Source organism: Artibeus jamaicensis, unplaced genomic scaffold (genome assembly GCF_021234435.1).
Source record: "Artibeus jamaicensis isolate MK-2021 breed Jamaican fruit bat unplaced genomic scaffold, CSHL_Jam_final contig_944, whole genome shotgun sequence".
Lineage (NCBI taxonomy): Eukaryota > Metazoa > Chordata > Mammalia > Chiroptera > Phyllostomidae > Artibeus > Artibeus jamaicensis.
Genome location: NW_026522020.1, coordinates 2,653,235 through 2,659,377, shown reverse-complemented (window position 1 = coordinate 2,659,377; position 6,143 = coordinate 2,653,235). Strand labels below are relative to the sequence as shown.

At 50.3% G+C, this 6,143-nt stretch overlaps 1 long non-coding RNA gene across 1 annotated transcript; it reads left to right on the top strand.

Moving 5' to 3' along the window:
* The first annotated feature begins 2,930 nt into the window (after nt 1–2,930).
* On the top strand, nt 2,931–5,187 carry LOC128625849 (uncharacterized). The gene is made up of 3 exons (XR_008389685.1): nt 2,931–3,008; nt 3,379–3,592; nt 4,271–5,187. It is a non-coding gene; the product is annotated as an uncharacterized LOC128625849 (long non-coding RNA).
* The last annotated feature ends 956 nt before the right edge of the window (nt 5,188–6,143 follow it).

Genomic DNA, 6,143 nt, shown 5'->3' with positions numbered 1-6,143 from the left:
CACGTCCACGAGCTTCTGTTCAGCTGTCGCTCTTCGTATGAAGGTTCCCTAGGTGCCTGCCCGGAAGCCCAGGTGCTCCCCTTCTGGTCTCAAGAAAGGAGACAGGGGGCCGGCAGTGACGGGCTTTTCACAGACCTCTGCTTTGTATATCAGACTTCTGCAAAAAAAACAAAACAAAATGAAACAAAAAGATCAATCCATTTTGTCTTTGAAGTTTCAGGGGCAAAAAGGTGTTGGCCCACCTGGGCTTTGAGCAGGCCATGCTGCAAACGCAGATGGCTGCGCCCCCAGGGCCCGGTCCTGCGGACGGTCTAGTCCCTGGCTGTCCTGACCGTTCCATTGGTCAGCCTCAGACCCTGGACTGCGGCACCACGGGGCCCCCGGCTATCGGTCTGCGTGCTTGTCCTCCACCCACCAGAAACCAAGAGCTCCGTGCTGAGACTGGGACTGGGAGGGCGGTCAGCGTGTGTCACCTGGAAACCACCTGGAAATTTAATGGGAACACGAACTCACCTATTAAATGATAACTCTGACACTCTGGTGAGGGGCCAGTGGGGCGCCAGTGAACGTTTAATCACCGGATCTTCTGCAGGAGAAGGGAAAGCCCCAGTTTGCAGCATTTGCTGATTGCTGTGGTGTAAATGTTCCCGGTGAAGCCTATCTAAACCTCCCAAGGTTCAGGGAACGCAGGGCTGGCAGGAGGCGCACGGTTAGCGGTGCACCATCCTGCGGCGCATTTCCGTACGACTGACCTCACGGCAGAGATCGTTAACCTGCAGTCACATGCCCAGGCAGGGGCGAGTTTTGGACATTTATTCCCTTTGCCCTTGACATAATGTATTGAACCGTAGGTTGATATTATTTCATTTACAATAATGGCTGTATTTAACAATGAGCTTGCCACATCCTGGAGTGTCACAGTCTGCTGGTGTGAGCTGGGTGCGGTCAGCACTGGCTCCAGGACACCGCTGCAGGAGACCCTCTTGGGAAGTGACTTCAGCCTCGAGACTCGTAGAATCCCTGGATGAGGAAGCACTTGGCCTTCAGGGGTCAAGAGAGAGCCCGCAGCACACGGCAGCCTGAGGGTGGATGGGAGGTAACCTCTCACTGCTTCTTCAGAAGCGTGTACCGGAAACTTCATCTCAGATTGTGAAATGAATGATGTTCATTCAAAGCAAAATAATAATAGTAATAACAATAATAATAAGTACGAGGGCTGAGGAGGTCTTTGGGGGGACTTGCCACGCCCCTGCTATCTGAGGGCAGGTGCAGAGAGACCACGGCCCGTTGACAAAGGCAGGCGTCACAGGTAGACTCACGGCAGGGGTCCAGGTCCTGGGATGCTGACCCAAGACTTGTGAAGGCTTCAGAACAGACGTTCTTCTCAGCTGCGGGTGAGGAGGGGTCTGGGCGGCTTTGTGGAATCACGGACACACGGAGCCAGCTGGCAGTCGTCCCGAGATTTGAACCAGTGATGGGAACCAAAGAAGAGTCTGGGAAGTCTGTATCTGTCAGTGTTTGGTCTCGGTGAGCACTTTGCTGCCAAGTATTTGTTCTCCCTCTCTTGTTGTAGGACGGACAGAGCCATCCACCTGGCGCTGAAGAGCCACATGCCAGACACCGAGAACGGGGGACACGGAGCAGCGCAGTGGAGAAACGCTGGCCACTTCATCGTGAGGGCACCGCCCCGGAGAACGGAAGCTAACGCTCCAGAGCCCGACCTCCCTGAAGGCATGTGGGTGATTCCACAGGGCAGGTCACAGGGCGCTGGGGACAGGGGCTCGGGGTGGAGCTGGGAGCCGATCAGTTGGAGGTGAGGTCAGGATGACGAATCACCCCCCCAGGAGTTGAGGACAGCTCTGAGGTCTGTCCCTGGGTCCCTCTGCTCTTGTGGGAAAGTAGCCAGGGGCTCGCTCCACCTCAGGGCTCAGGGGCTGAGATCGAACTCAGGTCAAGACGTGACCTTTAGCCCATAGTGGTGTGACCTATGACTGTCAGTCAGGTCCGGGCTACTGTCTTCTGCTGCCTCGAGGGTCTCAGTGGTTGCTGATTATGGGAGGAGATGGATAAGTCTCTGAGGGGATATATATATATATATATATATCCCCATGATTTCTAGAGCTGGGATCTAAAGCTAAGTTTAATAAAGTTATAAGGACCCTTGGTTTGACTCTTCTTGGGGTTTTGTAGTTGACTTGCTTTTAAAAACAACAAAATAAGCATTTCAAGCTTCTGGCTGAAAGGCTAAATGTTGAAGGGCTTTGCTTTTCCCAAATATGCTTCTAGAAGGGCGAGGCAGTGGCTGGCTCTATTTGGATGTCTAGCCTCAGGGGCTTTGCATTAGTCCCATTGTTTATTCATGAGCTGTTGTTCCGTGAAAACTATAAAGTACATCTATTGCCTTAGGGCGGCTGCATCATAGAAACTCACTAAGCTGAGCATCACGGTCTCTAAAATTCTTAAATAATCTGGAAACACGTGTTGTAGGTCAGACCCCACTGCCTGCAGGGCGACCTTGCCTTCACCACCCACGCAGAGGGTGGCAGGTGCACCCAGGTTTCCCTTAACTTCCCTCCCACAAGTGCCCTTTGAGTTTCATAAACAGAGCTTGCAGGGTGCGGTCCTGAAAATGGTCTTTTGTTGAGCCCCCTCCCCCCTCCATTGTACAATTCACTTTAAAATATTTAGATGACTTTCAAGTCCTACATCCCCATCTTGCATCCTCTGTAACTCTAGAAAACTGGCAGCCAGACAGCCCTGAATTATACATGAACACAAACAATGACTCAAAACCCCAAATTCCTCCTTCACAACACAAGGTTGAGCGGTGCCTCTGGACAATAACAGAATGTTCCAGGGTGAAAAGTTGCAATAATGTTTGCGTGCATTTGTCAGCTGTTGAAACACGCCCACCCAGGTGAACCAAAGCATCTTTCAGAAAGGAATTCATCAAAAGGGGCTCCAGAGTTATTGGGAACTAAGGGAAGTAATTCAAGGGGAGACTTGCGGTGAGTGCTTATAAATAGAGGCAAAGTTGAGATGTCTGTGATTTTAACTTAAAAACAAGATAATTTGTATCTCTTTGACCTGCCTTTAAAAGTACTGCTCCTCTTTAACCATCCCCACCCCAACTTCTTTCCTTAGAGGGTTTCTTTGATGGAATTCATGTAATAGAATTAAAATCCAGGCCTGTCCTAGGCAGAGACATTGTTTATAGAAGGCCTTGTGTATTTAATTTGTCTTGACGTTGATGTGTTAGGTCCTTGACGTTGATGTGTTAGGTCCGGGGTCCAGAGGACAAGTCTGAAATTGTCAGTAGAGTAAACTTGGACCTAGAATCTTAGATTTGGCAAGCGTCTTAAAGCTTATTTATTACAGCCTCCTGCAGTCTTACCCACAGCCAGCCCTTGCCTGGGCCCTTGACAGACGGGATTATTTGGTGATTCTCAGATGTCACCAAATGGACAGGCACCACTCAGAGAAAAAGAATCCTGCAGGAGCGAAGGATCAGGGAACTCAGTGGCTGCTGTTTAGTTTTAGCCTTGTGTTCCTGGGCACGCTGAGCTGACTGTGCTTTTAATTGTTCTTACACGTGTGTATTCTTTTATTTTTTCCTTTTCTTATGCACTCTTTCTTTTATTGTAACAAAATTACAACATGCTCCCAAGGTCAAACCGTAGAGAGGTTTAAAGAATAGTCATGAGAATGACTTTCTGCTACTGCCGTATTTTCTTACAGATAATTTTCACAACCAATTTTTACACTTTAGTTGCCGTATTACACGTTTAACCTGTTCTCTGGCAATGGATCCCAGGCTCCTTGAGAACATTTATAGAGAAGCTGTTTCTATACATGCTGACGTGAAATATGTCCATTCTAGTGTTACTGTTGGTATTTAACTAATTATTAATGAGGAAAGGGAAGCAAAGGAATGAGACAGTGAGTTTAATAAACTGGGGAGCAGGAGCCCTTCCCGCTTCACCAGGAAGATCAGCTTTACACCCCGGGAACCACAGCACTGTCCTTGCGGGGGATTAACACTCCTCTCTGCCCATCTGGTACCCGGGGCCCAGGGGGAGGTGCTTGACCAAAGAGACCTGTCAGTCAAACTAGGGGCTGAGGACCCATCCAAAGCCCGTGGAGGTTTGGGAAATTGATTGGTCTTTTTAAAAAGCAAGCACCTGGTCCCTCCCAGACACCAGCTCCTGGTCATAACCTCAGGGAAACACAGGTGCTCGCTTTCCTTCCCTTTTTCTCTCTTTGCCACCAGGAGCACGCACACCAGTTCGTTTCCGGGTAAGAGCCCGCTCACCCGGAAGCACAAGCCTTGAGCGAGTCCCACAGCTGCCGAAGCCCGGGGCGGACCACGTGCGCTCTCCAGACAGGCCCGGCTAGAGGAGGAAGCAGGGACTCTGGGCTCCTGCTTCATTCTGGCCTTGCTGAGGACAAGGCTGGACTTCATCCACGGCCGTCAAGAGAGCGATGGGACATTGGAGACCCAGGGGGCAGCTTCTGGTTCCACTGGAATCAACCATTTTGCCACACTGCAGTCTCCAGGCACGGGTGCTTGGGGTGCTTTTCTCGTGATCCTGTGGAAGAGCCTGGTTTCCACCGACAATGCTAGTTTTATACAATTTTATTTTAAAATTTGTATAATTTTAAAATAATTTGCGTTGTAAACATCTAAAGGACAAAGGTTTGATATCATACCATATACGTTTTTGCTTTACAACTTTCTTTTTCGGGAAAATAAAATCTAACATTACAAACCTCTTGAAAGAGGAGAAATATTAGAGAAACAACCAACCAGTTAGTTAATGTGTTTGATAGCTAAATTCAGTTCCATGGCAGCCGAGGAAACAAGAAAACCATGCCGAGTGTTATGTTTCTCATTTCGTGGTGGTAAGGGAAGGCTGGCATGGTTTTTTAAATAAAACATTTTTGCCCTGGCTGGTGTGGCTCAGTGGATTGAGTGTGGGCAGTGAACCAGGGGGTTGCCAGTTCGATTCCCAGTCAGGGCACATGCCTGGGTTGCAGGCCAGGTCCCCAGTAGAGGGCAAGTGAGAGGCAACCACGCACTGATGTTTCTTTCCCTCTCTCTTTTCCTCCCTTCCCCTCTCTCTAAAAATAAATAAAATATTTAAAAGAATGAATGAATGCAACCAGAAACTTAAAAAATAAAATAGAAGAGACTGAAGTCTATGTGGAATCCCTTGGGCTGACCCTCACACACATGCTGGGGTGCAAGACCTTCAGGCAGACAGTGCCCGTGTGGTTCTGCGGGGTGGAGAGGCCCGCTGCCCGCGGTCTTGTAACTCTGCCTCCACGAGAACAGGGAGGCAGCAGGAACCTCGAAACCTGATTACGGTGCTTTGGGTAAGAACAGCAACGCTGGCAGCTGGGGAAGAGGAGGTGGTGTTGGGGCAGGTTGTGAAAGGGACCCGTGGCACCTCCGGCTCTGTGCAGGGCAGAGAAACGCGTGAGAGGCATCTGAATGACGTGAACAGATCACCGGATTGTTTTGCTTTCGGGGTGGGGGGCAAGACGATGCTCCAGGGCTGCTTCTCTTTGGCAGCAGGTGTATTTAAGGCAGGTGCCTGTGGGGATTTCCCGAGTCCTTAGCACACAAGATGGTGTCTCTTTATGAGCCAGTAAAGAAATAAGGAACTCCAAACCCATGACAGATTAATCACACGATTGTTTCAGGCAAGGGAGAGGAAAGAAAGAAGGCCCTCATTTCCTTGAGGTCCTCCTTTTACGAGGCTCGTTCTCGGGAGACGGTTTAACCGGCTTCACGGACACCCAGGGGTGAAGACAGCTTTGGTTTGCTCCAGGTCCCACGTTCCAGACCCAGAGGTGGGGACACAGGCAACCTCATCTCAGACTCAGGGCCCGAGAAGGGGGAAGCCAATGTCGGCTTCCAACGAAGAAGCAGCTCATTCACAGGAAACTACGGACCAACTCTCTGTGGAAGGACGTGTGGCAGTTAGACACACGCACAGGGAGGGGCATGGAGCATTCTGGAACCCCCTGATCCCAGGCATACGAGTCAGGGCAGTGTCAGGACAGGGAGGGCAACCTCACCGCACCCCGCCACTCACACCCCAACCCGCAGCGGACCGATGCTGGTGTGCCTTTCAACG